We start from the raw sequence: 20,022 nt of genomic DNA, 5'->3' as shown, positions 1-20,022 counted from the left end.
GTTTTTTGGTAGAGTCTAATTATATTCAGGTACAGAAATTGAACTTCAAACAAAATAATGTGGTCATCATTGTATAAATAATTAAAAAATAATAATATTTAATAATATCTTTACCTTTTAATAATTAATAAATAATCTAATTATGCCATGTGACTATTGCAGATACACGCATTGCGATGTCGATGCTGAAACGATGTATTGTGCAATATGTAGTGATTTTTTTTAAATAAGCAAATCTATAAATCAGATTTCACTGTGGAGCCTATTTACAAAACTAAGTGAACCCAAAGCTAATTCAATAAAGTGTTACAATTTCAATCAAACTTCACTTAAAGTCTATATAATGTATTTTAGCATAGCCAAAATGACTAGCAATACTTAGTCACCAGTTTTCAAAACATTTCTGTTTGTTTGAGAATTGAGCCTGGCACAACACTGCAACAGCACCTCAACCAATGACGTGAGTGTGTGGGTGTGGCTATCTGTTCAGTCAACCAATGACAGGTAGGGCAGTTTTTAGGAAACATGTTTGAATATCTCAAATTCACTGGAGGGGGAAAAGAAAGTTGCAAATATATAAAGATGTAGGCTGTAAATCATTACTAAATCCCTCTGAGCTATAATCTCCATCAGTATTCAGACTACAAACCGAGGGGAATGTCTCGGGCATCAGGATTATTAGAGCTCTTATTACAATCATAAACCAATAACGAAGGAATATGTAAAAGATCAGCACAGAAGAGACATTCCAGGGAAAGGGTAGCATCCCGACGGAAGAAAACAAATGGCACCCTTCACTCCAGAGAAGGAATGGCTCTAGTTAAGATTGATTGCTTTGGCGTCTCGGCAGTGAGGTAAAGAAAAAATATAGGGAGAGAGAGAGCGAAGGGAGGGAGGTTGGTTGGAGGACTGACCCTGTAAAGCTGCTGATTTCAGCAGTCCTGTTCAGGGGGCTGAAGTCTCATATATTGCCTCGGCTGGCTGTGATTTGTCTGGAGCCCACTGTCGATTTGTGAGGACTGACACGGGACATGCCACCTCTGTAAAATACCCGAAACAAAAAGCGTTTTTTCACGACTGGCTAATTCTCTGTGTTATTTCCCATGCTGCTGCACAAATAAGACAAAAAAAAGAGTGACTTTTTGGGCTAGGACGCACCCCAAGGCCTTCTTATGTCAGGGAAGCTTTCCTTTAATGCTAGAGGACTGTTGACACATGAACAGTCCACGAGGACACGTTTTAAAAGCATGTCCTGAATGAGCTCCCTTTGAATGGCAGCGTGCTACATTTGAGGAGAGAAAATGGAGGTCGGAGTCGGTCCTAGAAGCATTACTGTTCTTTTAGCGGCGCTCTTCTGAGACCTCTTTTAAACCCGTTAGTGACACTTCAAGCTCGATTCTCGCATCAACTTTGAAAAGCAGCGGTTTTAGCATATTCTCTTGTTCTTTGTGTATTGAAAATCAACAGTGTTATCGAAGCTCGCCTCTCGCTCCTGACGTGCCTCAGTCACACCGCAGGACTGCAGTTGTGAATCAATACGATTCCTTAACCTGTCACACTCCCAGCATTGTCACAATACCAGTTTTATGAGGGTGATTTAGGCGTGGGCTGAGTCAATCAATCACTGAGAGGGGGCCGTGCTAAATGATCATTTGATGTGGTGAAGGATGGCAATGCAGGGAGATTGCTATGCAGGATTCATACCTCGGCAGTAAGAAAGTGAGAGAGACTAAGAAGGGCAGGTATGCAGCTTCATGTTGGCACCAATGGGTTTTAGGCCCACTTTGAACTCCAATGTTTAGGTAATATTTCACTTAGAAATTGTGCCTTGATTTACTTATTATATTACTTGCAGTATGTTCACTCTTAGAAAAAGTTTACAACAGCTATTCCTCTAAAAAGGCATCTTTGTAATTTACCCCATAGAAGATCATAATAGTTTAAGGGCACATATTACTGCTTTTAAAAAAATAGTATGGAAGTTTTAGCTGTATATAGCAGATTTATCTCATTAGAGGTGAATTTTGTTACATTTATTTTTTCTTTTGTCACCAAAAATACATGTAAAATAAAAATAATTGTAAAAGTTAGGAACAAAGTGCAAAGTGATCATTAAAGGAATAGTTCAACTATAAATTAATAATTACATTTTAAAATAATAGTACATTTCCCCAGGGGCAACGTGATGGCGCAGTAGCTAGTGCTGTCGCCTCACAGCAAGAAGGTCTCTGGTTCGAGCCTTGGCTGGTTCAGTTAGCGTTTCTGTGTGGAGTTTGTATGTTCTCCTCGCGTTCGCGTGGGTTTCCTCTGGGTGCTCAGGTTTCCCCCACAGTCCAAAGACATGCGGTACAGGTGAAGTGGGTTTGCTAAATTGTGCCAAGTGTATGAATGTGAATGAGTGTGTGTGGAATTTTCCCAGAGATGGGTTGCGGCTGGAAGGGCATCCGCTGCGTAAAACATATGCTGGATAAGTTGGCCTTCACATCGCTGTGGTGACCCCAGATTAATAAAGGGACTAAGCTGAAAAGAAAATGAATGAATGAATGAATGAATACATTTCCCCAGTGATGGGTTGTGGCTAGAAGGGCATCCGCTGCGCAAAACTTATGCTGGATAATTTGGCGGTTCATTCCGCTGTGGCGACCCCAGATTAATAAAGAGCCTAAGCTGAAAAGAAAATGAATAAAGTGTTTTTTACACAACATTTATCACCTACTTGTTCCAAACCTGTATTTTCTTTAGATTTTATTTATTTATTTATTTTATTATTATATTTTTTTTTAGAACACGAAAAATGAATTTAAAAGTACTATTTCACTATTTGGATTATTTGTACTATTTCAAAGGAAAATCAAGTACTATGCAAGTTAGTGGTGACAGGATTCCAACATAAAAAAATGTGTGTGTGTTTAAAAGAAGAACTGAGTTCATAAAGATTTGAAACAAGTAAAGGGTGAGTCATTTATGACCGATATTAGATTTTTGGGTGAACTATCCCTTTAATGGTTACCATAAACTAGGGATGTCCAGATCCGATCACGTGATCAGAAATCGGACCCTATCATGCAGTTTCAGACTCGGTCAGAATTTGACGTTACCTCCCGATCAAAAATTATTATTATTATTATTTATTATTATTTATTCAGAAACAGCAACACATGCGGCATGACATCACTTTGTTGCAGAGACGCTATTGGTTAAATGCCAGCAAATTAGAACACAGAAGCAGCTTGAAGCAAAAAGCGCGAGTATGTCTGTGGTCTGAAGGTATTATAAAGTTGATGACAGCAACATTGCCATAGCAAACTGTGTCAACATTTAACACAACAAACAGAGTTTGTGAATTAAATAAAAAGTAAGGAAAATTCTGGATCTTTTTCTTTGCTCTTCTTTATTATTATTTTTTTTATGTGTCATAGAAGTATCGGATTGGGTTTCGTTATCAGTAGATACTTAAAACCAAATGACTCGGACTCGTGCTTGAGGGCAAAAAAATACCTGATTGAAACATCCCTACTGTAAACAGTTTGGCTGTCCCTTTAAAGCGTAATGTCAGCAGTCCGCATGGCTCATGCATGACATATTTAAGACTTTAGAAGTCACACTGTTTTTTGTGAGGTTTGTCAGATGGAAATGCAAGCTATTATTCAGTGAAAATCTCAGAAGAAGTGTTAACTACCTCAGACAGATCAAAATGGAGTCAGCTGAATCAGACTTCTAAATGAATGACTCATTTGTCATCTTGAAGAATTCATTTATCTGAGTGGATGCTAAGATTTTCTATGTGTATCGGCTTTTATAAGTTAGACAGTTCAGTCTGTTATTCACATAAAATGATCATATAGCTTCAGAAGATTTGTACACTGAAATGAAAAGGTGTAGGATTTACTTTGAAAAGCAATTTCCACTCAGAAATTGCTACTAAAATAAGACTAGAACCAGAATTTGAATTAAATGTGACATTATGAATTAGATAGACTAGTAATTTCGTATACAGTGAAACACCACTCGCATGCAAACAGAGATCATATATATGTTCAGATCATATGTATCACTTTTGCAATACTTGCTTAGTGCTTTTGATTCATTTTGGAATATTTTTTCCACCCGATATTTTGTAATGACTTGGAAAAGATTGACCTGCACATTCTTTCAAATATCTCCTTTTGTATCTACAGAAGTACGAAAGTCATATATATTTGAAACTAAATTAATTTGAGTATATGATAAGCGTATTTCTCATTTTTGGCCGAACGACCTCTTTAAAGACACCGTTTTTTTTATTGCGTCTGTTCTTCTGCAGTGTAATAGATGTGGTGAGGAGCTTGAAGATTATCGGATTGTAAATACTCCTCAAAGCGGCAGGGTGGAGAGAGGAGGGTGGAGGAGCTCCCCGCAGCCTCGGCCCAGACAATGCAGTCAATTAAAATGAGATTGTGTGTGTGAGCGTAACGCACTGCAGAGAGAGAGAGAGAGAGAGAGGGAGTGTGTCGGTAATGCAGTGGGGGAGAGTGCATGAGCATTACGTGCCTGGCTCAGATCAGTTAAGTGATATTTGGGGGATTCTCCATCATGGCAGGCAGGCAGGCCAGCGGGCTGATGGCTTCAGCAGTTGGAGCGGGCTAAATTGAAGTGTCAGGTGGCAGAATTGTATTTTATTTTCTAATATGCTCGGCTGTTAGCTGTGGAAATGTTTTTTAAGGGCGGATGCGTACAAAAGGGATTGAAAGCAGGCGCGGCGGTCTTATCGTGTAAGACGGTATTTCTCAAATTTACAGCCGAGATGGCCCGCCGCCGTTCTCGTGACGCTCAAAGGGTTGCCGATGATTAATTAGGGGGAATCGGAAAGGCCACGCTTTTATTGAAGGTTTTAAAAACGTAACACTGTCATAAGAGGCATGAATGATTTTATTTCCTCCGTTTCCATTATACAGCCAAGCTAGCAGGAACCGTTCAGTTTTTTTTCCTCTCTCTCACTCACGTATTAAATGAAAAATTGCTTTCATCCTGCAGATATCAATAATGTGATGCCGGGGTCTTCTAGAACAGCTATTAAATTACATTAGTGGAAATAGTGGTACAAAAGCCATGTTTACCATTAAAGCGGAAAAAGACGGGAGGGAATGTCTTTGCGTTGAATTCCTTTATTGCCTATTTGCCTTTAATTGTGCTGGAGAGGAAAGAGAGTAGTGAACTGAAAGAGAGGCTAGTTAAGTACTGTATCGTTTGCAAATAACATTAAATCCGAGGCCTGACAGAATTTTTCCATTTCTGTAATGGAGGGTCTGAGAGCAGCCGTATTGTTTTTATGTTGACCCCGGCCAATTGTTTGGTAATGTTGGGCTGTCAGCCACGCTTCTTGACACCTTGACATCATCTGCACGCTTTTAGCTGGGAAATGAGTCAGTGAGGGTGGCGGGGCGGGCGGCATTCATTTAAAACAACAAGGCCGTCATCAGCAAATTGGGAAGCTAGTGAGCACCAATCCTCTCACCTTTTTTTTTCTTCTTTTTTCTCCACCCATCCATCCATCCATCCGACGTCTTCCCTGATGTCCCCACCCTCTACCCAAAATTAAAATAAAAGGGGTGGGGAAAAGTCCAAGTGGCTTGCTCTGATAAGTAGGTTAAGCTCCTATCTGTTAATTAGGCTATTCCAGATGTGACTAATTTACCAGCCATGGGCATACAATATGCTAAACACCGGGGAATTAAAGCGATGGAGAGGGACGCTTCCCATGTGCATTCCCTCTGATAGGACAAGTCATTTCAAAGCTCCAAAAAAGCAACACAAGTTGCTATTTTAATCATTGCCCACTCTATCTGTTCTTCCCACATAATAGTGCCTGCTCGAAATTAAAACATTAAAGGAAATGGAGATAATTGTCATTATCTCTAAAGTCGAAATCCTCGCCGGTTGCCGGAGCTGTCTGAAAAATGCAAATTAGATTATTATTCAATTATCACACTCTTGAAGATGAGATACACAACAGGCTTGGGTTTGTGTTTGTGGATTGACGGATGGATGGACGAGCAGGTTTGTGTTCTCTTCGCGTGTGTGTGTGTGTGTGTCTGTAATTTTTTCAGGCCCCAGCAGATGCTGCCAAAGCGCATTGTTTGTAGAGCCAGGGATGAGTCGAACATATGCTGGTGTTCTGCGCTCATTTTTCATCCTTGTGATTAGATTATCTGTTAAAACCATCAGGCGAACTTAATTGTTCATTTGAGATGTTGAGATCACACGATATTGCGCATGGGTCAATGATATGTATGAGGGTCTATGATAAAACGAAGGATAATTTGTAAGATCCTTGCCAAGTTCTTAGAACAGTGTGTCCTTTGTATTCTTGCTTGTTCTGTGTGGCTTTAGAAAGCTTTTATGTCATTTTTAAGGAATCAAAAAAAACAAAACAAAAAAACTTTCTGAATTTTTACATTACATTCTACATAATATAATATATATAAATGGTCCGTCTGTCCATTCATCCATCTATCAATTGTTAATTATTATAATTTATACATTTAGTTCCATCATTTATGTATACATTTTTGCAAATTCATGGAGAACATTCCTATTTTTATAATGTTTCTAGCAGTTGTTATGTAAAGGTCGAAATAGGAATTGTGTCTGTTAAATTATTTACCATTCATTCTAAAAAAATCAATTATACTACTAATTTTCACAGTAAATAGTGTCAGGTTTTGGAGAAGCACAGTATTGTTTTAATGTAGTCTAAATGTGCATTTTCATATAAATGTTAGATTAGGGATCGTCTATACCAGGGATGCCCAAACTTTTTTGTATAAAGGGCCTAAAACCAAATATCTGTGGGCCGAAGGTATACCAAACTGTATTATATTAAAGTTGAGTAATTTCCTACGTTATTTTATAATATTTTAAAATAAATAGAAAACATTACCTTAAATCGTATTAAATATTGCAGTATGACATTTTAAATGATAACTTATTACAATAAAAAACATAAACAAATCACAGTGGAGATCAAAGCTGAAAACACTGGCAGAATCTGCCTTTGACTTGATTTGCTCACCAAAGTCTCTGGATTGTCGGGTGACAGTATGTACATTTAAAGAAAATCTGATTAATTTAGCTACACCATTTAATTGAAACATTTAATTTCAATTAACTTCTAACAATAAAACAAATAAACAAACAAAACGGTTATTTTAAATTTGAATTGACAATCTCGAAACCATGCCCATCAGTTAGGATGGAGGGCCCTAGTTTACGCATTTCTGCTCTGTACAGTATCAAGTTTTATTTGTTTCTATGTACATATAATCCATAATATATCCTTCTTAACTCTTTAACTGCCCCATCAAGAAAAAAAAAAAAAAAATTAGATTGCATTTCTTTACTCCTAATATCACTCCTCTGGTAGGAGATATAGAGGCTCTAAGTTTATCTTGAACCAATATAAGAAATTAATTAAGTATTAATTAGTATTATAATTATTGTAATTACTGGACTTTGTATTGTTTTTATTGTTTGTTTTATGGAATGTCTGCAGCAATATGGTAATGCCCATAACAAATGTCCTGTCGAGTAGTAGTAGTAGATAACACAATCAATGCATTTTTTTTTCAACACATCCCATAATTTTGAAAATATCAGCCTCTACTAAATAGTTGATATGTCGGTTTTTGGTAAAAGTACTGGAATTAATACATATACTATAGAAAATATGAAGTGTAAGACCAAGTTTTTTTAAAAAACATAATCAAAATAAAACATTTTTGAATACTAAATCATCTTCATTTTTTGAGGTATGCCATAACATTTTTTCAGATTCTCATTTAACATGTTTTATTGATTTTTTTTCTTATAATAAAACCAAAATCAAGTGCAAAAGTATTTTGTTTGTTTGATTTTTTTTTTTTAAACCAATAATGTGGTTGTTGTAAACCGTTATTTAAAACAGTCTTTCCTTAAACGACTTAAACAGTCATTATTTAAAAAATCAAAATATGGTCAACCATTTGGTAGTGTAGGCAGTTAGAAAACAAATCAGTCATATCAGTGACCCTCTGTATATTAGTACACTTGATAAATATTATCTTGGCAGGCATTTCTTTCCTGCAGCAGCTGTATTAAACACACATTTGAATCAGTTTGTGCTCCCTGATAATCAAACCCATCATGCAGCATCGCGATTATCTTCATTCTGCACATCTACACTTTAGATGCCCCCAGCCCGATGTAGCGTTCCCGAGGGTTGACTAACTCCCATTTCTACATGAGGCATCTTAATTGTAGACATCATGTCTGCGCTGTTCAGCAGCAACAGAAACGTTTGCATGTTTTCTGGCACATACGAAACATCTTACAGCGGCAAATCTCCATTCCTTTCATTGGAAGCCCGGCTGATAAAAGTGGGTTAACGTGATCCCTTCGGTCATATTGCAGTTGCTTGGAAGAAGAAAGTCCCAGAGTGCCTCACATAATCTGTTTCTCTCTCTCTCTCTCTCTCTTTTCCACTCTCTCTCTCTCTCTCTCTTCGCTCAATCATATATCTCATGCATCCATCCCTTAATTAATGCATCACAGAAATACATGAATAAGCAACTTGCTAGTAATGCATGTCCCTCCGCAGAGCACAGATCTCTTTTCTTTGTGCTTTCTTTTTTAACCGTGGTTGTTGAGAGAAGTGCTACTGATCTTGGCTGTTAGACGGTCTGGTCTATTATGGAGATGTGTGAATGGCCGGCAGGCATGTCTTACTGGAGTCCCAGAGTGTGTAATTCTGCTGTAGTCTCAGAACTTGCCAAGCAATCACTCGAATGGAATTGATAAGGTTCAATTTATTTATGTGAAGCATTCTGGGTTTATTTTCAGTTTTCTTCGGAGCATATGTTCAGAAGAGTTAGCAGAATGCAGGACTGCTGATAGTCACTGCATTGAGCTGTAGAGAATGTGCATGTCACATATCAAGGCTGTAATGCTATTTTTGTTGTTGTTGTTTTTTTTTTTTTTTGAGACTTGGCTTGTTGATCAGTTCCTCTTTGTTCGCACAAATTGTCTCTTTTGTTTCCAATTAGATGAACTTGTGACTTGACTTTTGTGGTGGGCATATGTTATTTAATTTTGGACATTTCTGTGTGTTTTATATCATACATTTTGTGTGGGTAAGAGTATAATGCTGCATATTTCTAGATATTTTCCTCAAAAGATCAATTTAAAAAGGTGATTAGAATTAAAATGACTGAAGGCATAACTACAGAACTGTAATTTCCCAGGGGATTCACATCTTTTTTTTTGTTTGTTTATTTACAATTATGAATTGAAGTATAGGACCTTGACCTCTGCCCCGTCCACTTTTGATGTTGAAAATTCAATGGTGCAGTTTAACAAATGGACTTTTATTGACGTTTTAATAACTTGAAACTATATATTATATAAGAAATAATATAACAAAAATTTGGTCTGTAAAATAGCAAAAAAGTATTGGTAGTTTATTACCAGGATTTTGTACCACAATTTACCACATCAACACAGGGAATATATCACTTCAAACTATTAAAAATGTCAATGAAAGTCAACATCATTTGCTCGTAATTCAATTCGAAACCATAAATAAATGAAAACATTCGGCTCAGTCCCTTTTTTTTTTATCAAGGGTCGCCACAACAGAATGAACCCAGCACTGGGAAACACCCTCATGCTGCATTTACAGCAGATGTGGATGAAGCGTCTAGAATGAGTGATTTAAATATTAAAAGACACGAATAGACATCCTGCGGCACTTTTGCATGAATAAGGCAGCGAGAATGGAGAGATTCGCTTAAAATTTTGCTATTTAGACCGTTTATTAATTTTAAAAAGTACAACTAAAACCTAAAGTACCTAAATGTCTTTTTTGTCTATTTGTTTAACAAACTCTAATGCGTTTTTAATAACTTTTTTTCCTTGTTGGTTTACATGCGAATAGCTCTATTTATGTGCACATGCTGCGTCTGGTGGAAACACAGCATTACACTCACTGATTCACACACATACACTACGGCCAAATTATCTTACCTTTAGCGCATGTCTTTGGACTGTGGGGGAAACCAGAGTACTCTGAGGAAACCCACGCCAACACTGGGAGAACATGCAAACTCCACACAGAAATGCCAACTGACCCAGATAGGGCTGAAACCAGCGACCTTCTTGCAGTGAGGCAACAATGTTACCCACTGAGCCACCATGTCACCCTAAATACAAACGTGAATTTCAAAATATTCAATAATTAATCTTTTTTTTTACAATACAAAGTTTTTTCTGTATGAATTAGCCTTTAGAAATGTATGTCTTTGTTACAATCCTTTATAGTGCAGTTAATACGGTGTGTTGTCGTAAAGCTGCATTTTTTTCTGTTATCTCTTTTCACTAGCATATTGTGTAACATTTACTAACATAAATTTTTCAAAACCATGTCTCATTTATTTAAAAAAATGATAAACATTACCCATTAAGATAATTGATAAAAAACCCTAAATATAGTACAGTAGCAAGAACCACTAATAAATAAATTAAACAATGAACTGCTGTAGTTTTTAACAGCTCTTGCTGTAAAATATATTTGTTAATCATACCTATGCGAACAAGTTCAAGATTGTATGAATAACAGACATCTCTCTTGACATAATTCAAGGGTAAACTATGAAAAGATTTCGAGGACACTGCACAATCCGCAAAAAAAAAAAAAAAATGTAACTCTATATATACTCAATATTTGTTGAACTTTCATTTTGTTGCTAGGTTTGTTGGGATCAGCGGCGGAGCAGTTGGGTCAAGTGAATCTGGAGTCTCGGGGACTTGGCGAGTTTATTAATGTCTCTAGGCACAACCTCCTGACCCTGTCAAATCAAATCTTCTGTGTGCTGATCCACATCCTCAGAAAGAACGGCCTCAGATGATAGATTTTGAGTGAACTGCAACCCCTTCAAAATGACATGTACCAAAGTGCTCTCATTGCTCAAAAGCCAGTTAACCCCCATCGCCTTTTTGACACAAAAGCAAGAGACCTGGAGTGCCATTGTGTTTTTGTCCACTTCCCACTATATAAAAGCCATTTGTTTATAAAACACATTAGCCCACATTCTCAAATCGTGTCCGGGGGCGAAAAGGCCCATGTCTTTTTTTATTGTGGTGAATCAGGTTCCTCGGAATTTGGCTCTTTGGCCCTTGTGGCTTTGAAGACTGTGGTTTTTGCTTTGTATTCAGACGGGCTGCTTTTTTTTCTCCTCGGTGTGTGATGAACCCTACTCAACAGTGTGTTAACTGAAATGGGAAGTGACAGATTCACTAAGGGATAATATTCCTGCCAAAGAAACAGATATTACCCCTTGCTTGCACATTATTGTATGGCCCAGCAGGAGGAACTGCAAGACCCCTAAAAATACACCAGTTTATATTGATTTTTGTCAAAATAATTTAAGCAAAATGCCTTTTGGTGTTGTTAGGTAAAGCAGGTCAGCTGAGTATGTGTGCGTTTTCCTTTGTAGTAATATGCTGCGGGGAATGCCTTGCAAACACAATATCTGCATATATTATGTTATAAAAGAAGTCTCTTATGTTTATCAAGCCTGCATTTATTTCATCAAAACAACATTAAAATAGCTTCATGTGAGCTGGTTATTAGTAATGTGAAATATTCTAACAGTTAAAAAAAATTTATTGGAATGTATTTTAATTTCAAATCTCTTCTTGTCATAGCAAAACTGGATTTTCATTCCTTCGTCTTGTTACACAATCCTTTAAAAATAATTTGATACATTTTCACAGATGAGTTAATGTTTCTCTGTTCTTGCTGAACAGATGCATTGAATTCACAGATTAATTATAACCCTAGTATTAAAGATGCAGTTTCGCCACCTCTGAGCCACATTAAACAGTCTACTTTAAAGTAAATGCATCTATGCCACTTCACATATACCACCTTTCAGAGTACATTTGGCATAATAGGTTGATTTGGTGCCCAAATATGTCTTTACACAGTGGAGTTAACACAGTGCTTTGTGCCTGCTTAAAATTCACTGGGAAGACTGATGCCACATAAAGGCCAGACTAAATTATGCTTGCTTTGACCAACCTCAACCCCAAGTGTTAAAGTATACGGATGTAATTACTGTATAAGTCTATTTATGCCACCTCCAAGCAGCATCAAACAACATGGGCTTTAAAACAACTTTAATAAAGCCTTTATGCCACCTTGTGTGCAGCGTAAGCCTGACTGAAGAAAATGTCTTATTATTAGTAATGTTCAAAACAGTCAATAAATGTATAGGAACCATTTTAGTTTCCGAATAGAAAGTTCTACACAACAATTTATCAATTTTAGGGACAGAGCCCCTAGTTTAAAAAAAATAAATTGTGATTTCTTTTGCGATAAGAAAGACTTATTTTGTAGTGGTAATTCCCAGAAATTTTGCAGTCAATTTTTGCGATAAATATATACATTTATTGTGAAATTGTCAGCAATTTTACATACTAAAAAATCTAATTTCACATTGACAATGGGACAAAATTATAATGACAATGACACAAATCAAAAAAATAATATATATATATTTTTTTTGGTCTCTTGTCAAGACAAGATCTAAAACAGATCTAAAACGTTATCAGATTAAACCAAAGTTTTTAAACCTCTTATTTTTATTCACAATCTTACTTTTTATCAGAGCATTTTTCACTGCCCGGAGCATCTGGCATCATGTACCTCACTCAGGACATGCGTTGGGGCTTCCCCTACCATAATATACTTAAAACACGGATTGCCGTAAAAGTCATCAATGGCAGAGAATAATTTTCTCTCGTTAACTACAGAGAAAGTGTCTAACAAAATCACTAATTGATTTGACGCACATAATAATACCAGCCATACATATAAAGCACAAATAATGTCCTTCAATTTGATCACGTCCAGTGAGCGTCATCCTTGAACCAATCTCCATTACTGTAAACTGCTTGATTTTCTGTTTGTTTCATTGCTCCGTTTGTTAGATGTTTGCTCCCACTTTTTTTCGCAGTCTAGAGCGTGTCAAATGCACAAATTGCCCAATTCATGCCACAGGATGTCTAATCCCATCTTTCCGTTGACTTCACATGTAATCACTCATTCGCGTCTGCTTACTGCACAGGTTGCAAAACAACCCCTCTTGTCCCCTTTCATGTAATTTAATAATTGTGAGGGCGCAGGTGAGTCGTCATTTTTCGAGAGATACTCAAATACATCATGTGCACTGCATATCCAATGTTTCTAATTCAATTAATTTCTAATTAAAATCTATTTAATTTGAATATATGGTTTGGAATTGGATGTTTTATGATATTATTAATTTGTGACCTTTGTTGATTTTTGCGTTGGATTCAGTCATCTAAAATTGTAAAAAACTGGAGTCTGATAAAAAAAGAATGCAAAAATGCAGCAAACAATAGCAAAACACCAACATAATATCATTATCACACTACACACAAACAAAATAATAAATAAAAACATGAAAGCAGCGAATTTATGAATTCAATTGAACAAAACATCAAATGAAAAAATAAGCAGTCCCAATATTAAGCCTTGTGACACACACAATACTGTTCAATGACAAAATCAGATTTCTATTTAGGGCTATTCTGCACTTAAATTAACTTCATATAGATTCAGTGAGCTTGGTAATTGTAAAGCAAACAGTAACAAAATAAATCAAAACACCATGGCGTTCAGTTTATATAAGGTAATTTTAAAGGGTGATACTGAGGTAGGAACAGCTTGTGTGATGCTCTGTGAGGTGTGAGGAGCCAGGGGTGGGCGTAATGGAGAGGGGGAGGGGCCAGGCCATTAAATAAAGTGTTCATTGCTGGCTTTAATTAAATGGTGACTGTGATCTGAGTGGAGCGAGAGATTGGATTGTATGACATATCTCTAGCCTCCGCTGAGAGCTCACATCAGCTGTGTCAAAGATATCGGGAACGGAGCATAAAGTCAATTACAGCTCCAACAGTGAACAGATAGAAGAGAGGAAAAACACTCCCAAATGCTGTCATTTGAGAGCGTTTCAGACACATTTATGACAAACTACAGGGAAGGGGATTGGCGAGCAATGCAGGTGGACGGGGAGCTATTTGGACATGGTGACCCAAGGAGATGCATAAAAATCTCTTGTGATTGGGAGGCAAGATTAATCCTTGAAGGCAGGTATTGTTTGCGCAGAACTCCCTGCAGTAGATTGAAAGGTACTTCAGGTGCTTGAGGTCACAACTTCACCCTCAAATGATTTCAATAAGGACTTGAGGAGCCCTTCAGCACTGTGGACGCTGCTCCCTGGGCCCTCTCAAGCCTGAACTAGATGAGGCAGCGGGGAATTCACAGTATGCTTGTATAATCAGCGCAATTAAAATGGCCATGCTTTGGCATGAGATAATGCTGAGGAAATCCTGGTTGTGTGGGTCTGCCATTTTGTCAGAACAGTCTGTTCGGACCACTGGTCTGTCGAATTTTGCCTCAGCGAGAATAATGTTAGATGTCGATTTCCACTGGGGGGAAAGTACTTAAAATGTATGAGCCAAGCTCCAGCCGTTGTTTATTTTGTTTGTCACTGAGTTACTTGATATGGTTGTCACAAATATGAATGTCACGGAAGCGGATAAACAGCTTTTCAGGATCAGATCGAAAATTGTGATTAAACCTCAAAATATAAACCGTTTTTTATTTCATTTTTTTTTTTCAGAGACTTTTCACCGCAGATGAAAAATTGCAGGTCATACATCTAAGTTTTGACAATGTAATTGATTTTCCATTGATGTAGTACCCGGCTGCTGTTATCCTTAATTCTATCACAGAATTTAATGACAGAAAATAAAAGCAATGGGATTTCTGTAAGCCCAGTGAGATGAAAAAGAGCCGACGGGCGGACGAGAGAACCGTCAGCCATCGCCCGGAGCCAAACAACACTTATGGATGGGCTTTTTCCACATTCTTAAATTGCAAACCAAACCATTTCATGAATATTGATGGCGTCTGGACATGTTTTTTCAGCATTGTTTTTCCCCCAAACCAGCTAATTCCCAAGCTCCTGTCTGGCTTTGCTTATTATCAGGCTATGCAGCCTACATAAAGGCGCATTTAACCTGCGATTAATCTCAGCCACTCCGTTTGTAATGTGATAGAAAGTTCTGGATGAGCATCAAGCCATGTTTGGATAAAGGCCTCTGCGTGTGCCGCGGCTGAATGAGACAATCATTTTCAATGGGCTCCCATTGCCTCGCTTTTACTCTGCGAGCCCCCTCCTTCCCCACGTGGAGCGACGAGGATTCAATGGAATGAATGTTTGTTGATTTCCCTCTGAAATCAAGAAGTAGATTAGTTTGAATTGGTGGGGAATGAGGTGAGGAGGCTAGGTGGCTCGCTATCGCCCAAGCCCATTTCCCATTTCCTGTGTGTGCGCGCTGGAGGTGTGAGAGAGAGGGCAATGGTAATTACCGTCTGTTTCTCTGGCGCAGTTATGCCACTGATACACATCCACGCTCCCATTATCCTGCAGATCAGCCAAGCCGTTTGTGTTTGCGTTCGGAGAGTATCAGATTCCAGATCTGGCTCAAGATGTTACAGAGAGAGAGAGAGATGTCACATCTCAACCTCCCGCTCATACTTTGCATTAGCTCCTAGTCCATCTTGTTCCTGTTCCATTCCTTTTCATTTTTTCCCCTAAACATTGAATAATGAATTTGATAACAAAGGGAAATGTGCCGGTCTTCGCCAGCCTGACTGAAGTGCTTAATTAGCTGATTACAACGAGCCAGCATTGGCCTCTCACCGCTCGCATTCGGTCTGCGATTTCACATGACAGTCCCCTCGCCACGCTGACTGTTCATAGCCCCCCTGCAGCGGACAATTTTTGTGCCAAAATGTGAAATTACTGTGAGACGTTCAGCTATTGAAATGAGCAGCCCCAGACTGGATTGAACCAATCTGCACACAAGACAATAAGCCCATCAGTTTTACGAGGGTTGTGGGATTACTCTTAACGAATGTTGAATTTCCAACCAATTACACTTGAAATACGTCAAGGATAGGTCAGAATGGACAGCATGTTGACTAGACAGTTCAAATAATATTTAAAATAAAATCCTGAGGATTAAACAAGTGTACTTATCCTAAAACTCACTCAATTTCCTTCGGCTTTTTCCCTGATTTGACAGTGGTCGCCACAGCAGAGTGAACCACCAATTACTCTGGCATGTTTTAATGGCAGATTCCCTTCCTGCTGCAAACCAGCCCTCAGGGTATAACCTTCAGTGCTGGGAAACACCCACACATCCTCCCATTCACACACTACAGTCAATGAATTTAATTCAATTATTCTATATTTATTATCATTACAATCTTTGTAATTTGATGAAGATGATGATTATCATTACTAATATAATAATTGGTAGGGTATATTAGCATGCAAGGCTTGACATTCACTTTTTTGGTCACTAGCCACAATTTTGTTGTTGGAAAAAAATATTTTATATGCATAAAATTGGACTTTGCATGCTAAAATGGCTTGATTTAGATTGTGTTGTGTCCACACACCTCATTTAAATCACTTTTTGTGTGTTGTATGTGACCTTTCTCACTGAGCACGAGCAAATGGGTTGTGCTTTCATAGTGTCGCATTGCAATTAGTATTTTATTACACATGACTTTTCAGGGCTCAGCACTAGAGATTTGCCACATTTTTCTCTAGCCACACCAAAAAATACTGACAATACATAAGAAATAAATATTTCTTAGCCCAAAATAAGCAAAAGCAAGTGAAAAACATACCTTATGATGACTTGCACACGGTAACATTAGGCCCATTAATAATCTGTTCAAAGAATAGTGAAACCGAACACAACTACTGCTCCTTTAAAAAAACACATTTAAAAAAATCTTGATCTCTCGAGAGCAACAGGACTGTGGGTGCAAGAGTGTCAATTTTTGTCTATTTCAAAAGAACCGATCGCACCATTTGCATTCCCAGGCATGGATGCTTTGCACAAGGAACCGTTTCGTTTTTTACATTTTTAAACACTCGTGCGCATCACATCAGCTGTGCATCACACTGAAGAGCTCATCAGTAAGAGTGGATCACCTGGGTCTCACCATGCGCATGATCATTCACTCATTTATAATATAGCCAGCAGCCTACCTGCTTTCTTTGGCTCACGCGAGCACAGTTATCTTTCACGCTCACCCTGAACTCCCTGAACTTTTTTTTTATGAAATCTTCTAGGGATGTCCAGATCTGATCACGTGATGGGAAATTGGGACCGATCAAACGCGGTCTCAAACTGGATCAGAATCAAACGTTACCTCTCGATCTGGATTCTTCTCATTATTTTTTAACATATCTGTAGTTATACAGGGGCACAGAGTTAGACCTCTTTCTTGACTTCACACAGAAATAACAACGAGTGCGGCATGACAATACTTTGTTGCAGAGATGCTATTGGTTAAATGCCGGCAAAGTAGAACAAGGAAGCAGCTTGAAGCCGAAAGCGCGAGTATGATCTGGAGGTATTATAAAGCTAATTTCGACAACATTGCCATAGCAAACTGTGAGATATGTAAACTTGAGATTGTTTTAAGCTTAAGTTGAGGTGTTTTTTTGTTTTTATATTCGATTTTTTTTTTATATATTCACTGCTGCACTAATGTCCAAAAGTGAAGAATTGATGTTATTTATTACTTGACTGTTCAAGCTACCTCATAGAATTGCTGTGGTGTTATTGTCAAGCCCTGGTTGCATGTATTGGCATGCAATTAGTAGGATACATTTTATAGCAACAGCATAATCACTGTGCATTGCAAATTGTCTGGCATTTACTTACTGTAAGTTGCTGCTTAATGACCAACCCATTTTTGTCAGTACAAATGGACATACGATGTCATTGTGTTTGACTTGGCCGTTTTTGAGTGCTTTGCTTCATGAGCTTTGAGATGTATTAAGTTTATAAATACAATAATTTAGTTTTTGCTATGTTGCACAAACAATAAAAAAATGCCTCTGAAATATGTCTTGAAGATGTACAAGGAAAATCAATTTGGTCCAAATCTGATCAAATGATTGTAAATCTGGGCTGATCATGCAGTTTCAGACTCGGCATGACATCACTTGACATCATCGTTGCAGAGATGCTATTGGTTAAATGCCGGCAAAGTAGAGCATGGAAGCAGATTAAAGCGGAAACCACAAGTAGGCTATTTCTGCAGACTGGAGGTATTATAAAGGTGATGACAACAACATTGCCAAAGCAAACTGTGATATATGTAAACTTGGGATTGCCTGTCGAGTGTTTTAAGTTGAGGTGCTATTTGTTTTATATTAGATTTTTTTTTTTATTTACTGTTGCACCAAAGTCCAAAAGTGAATAATCTGTGTTATAAATTACTTCATTGTTCAAGCTACCTCACAGAAGTGCTCTGTTTGTTAACAGTTGAATGTTAAAATAAGGTGAATTAAATAAAAAATAAGGAACATCCTGGATCTGTTTCTTCACTCTTCTTTTAGAAGTATCGGATTAGGTTCGTTATCAGCAGACACTCAAAATCAAAACCTGATCGGGACATCCCTAGTCCAATACCTTATTTCTAAACATGCATTGATAGCTTAAGAGTAACATTCACAAACCCAGTGTCTCGACAGCCATTTTTTGTAATGATGTTAAACCCAAAAGTCGACTGCATTTTAATCCCCATGATCGTCACAACATAGCCCTGGCGGAGACCACATAGTTGCGTCGCGGGAGCGAAATAAGCCTTTCCTCCGCATCAGCTTTTTTTTTTTTCGCTCTCTCAGACTGTAACACAAAACTACATTTAAAGCATCAGATTTTGTGGGGCCGATGTGCAGTCTCAATAATTGATGAGCTTGGCTGAGTGTGGAGGTTTGGAGACTCGCTTCGCTTTACTGCAACGCCAGAGAAAAAGAGAGAGGTGAAAGTGTTAGATATTCTCTCACATGGTGTAGGTTGTTATGCTGTACCACCCACACTTTAGAGCAAGTGAGCTGTGAAATGTATTCATTGTAACATGGAAAATGGAGGCAAGGAATTGCCTGTAATGTCTGACAGCAAGGGCAGCCAGCCAACATCACCTGCATTATATCACTTGTTTTTTTTTTTTTTTTTATATCATTATGATGTTGGCGGAATTGACAGCAATTTCATTACCAAGCGATTTGGGAAGAAATCACCCACCGTTGACTGACCCCACCGCAGAAGGATCAAATTGGGAAGTCAGCTCAAATAAAGTTAATAGTGCATTAACTGAACCCTAAGCCTCTAAGCAGTGTTCCTCATCCTCCCCCCAGTTTTAGCTCCTCATTTGTCTTTTATCTTCTCGTATCCTGGTGAAGGCAGCTACTGTATATTTGTACCTCAAAGGCAAGGCGGCATGGTTAAAAAAAAATGACACAAAAAACAGGATTGGCTGCAATGTATAGGAATGAAGCACACGGACCAATGGAGTGTGGCGTTGGCCCCTCCCATCTGCATATCTCCGCTCCTCCGCAGCTCGCAAGAAAGCAGGCTGATGAATAACACAGAGGGGACTTGTCTCTGGGATTATTAATTTCCCATCTCTCTCTCTCTCTTTTTCTCTTTCTCTCTCCCCTCCCTCTCTTTCCCTCGTTCATTCTCAGTGTGCTTCCCCCCATGCACGTGGCTCTTTTCTTTTTCTTTTTTTTTTTGTTTCTTGCCTCGCTGTTTGAAATGATCCTTTTCCATTCAGTGTGAGAGTGCATGAGTGTTGCTTCATGGAGCTGCGCGGCCACTGTTAACACTGCCTGGTAGCTATTCTTCCACACAAGAGCTCTCGCGTCACGAGGGGGTGAGTTGGTATCTATTAAAATCAATATAGTGTCGTGAGACCCGGGGCTGGCTGTACGGCAGGGTTTATAATGAAATTTTCAATCTGAGTATGCCTGCATCTGAGCCTGACCTACAAAGGGAAAGGGGGATTTCTTGCTGAGGACTCCAGTTGAGCGCCGGTCGGAT

At 38.2% G+C, this 20,022-nt stretch overlaps 1 protein-coding gene across 42 annotated transcripts in view; it reads left to right on the top strand.

Annotated features, from left to right (window-relative positions):
- rbfox1 (RNA binding fox-1 homolog 1) overlaps nt 1–20,022 on the top strand; it is a 445,822-nt gene that overhangs the window by 290,063 nt on the left and 135,737 nt on the right. For 10 of the 42 annotated variants that reach the window (XM_087242598.1, XM_087242578.1, XM_087242590.1 and 7 more), the window contains exon 1: nt 19,550–19,855. The exons of the other annotated variants lie outside the window; for them this stretch is intronic. The gene's annotated coding sequence lies outside the window, so the exon portion shown is untranslated. Of the gene's footprint in view, nt 1–19,549; nt 19,856–20,022 lie in introns of those variants that run through there. 42 annotated transcript variants of the gene reach the window in all.

Source organism: Danio rerio, chromosome 3, assembly GCF_052040795.2.
Source record: "Danio rerio strain M-AB ecotype USA chromosome 3, GRCz13ab, whole genome shotgun sequence".
Classification (NCBI taxonomy): Eukaryota; Metazoa; Chordata; class Actinopteri; order Cypriniformes; family Danionidae; genus Danio; species Danio rerio.
Note: the sequence above shows the minus strand (reverse complement) of the source record. Positions and strands in the feature narration are given on the sequence as shown.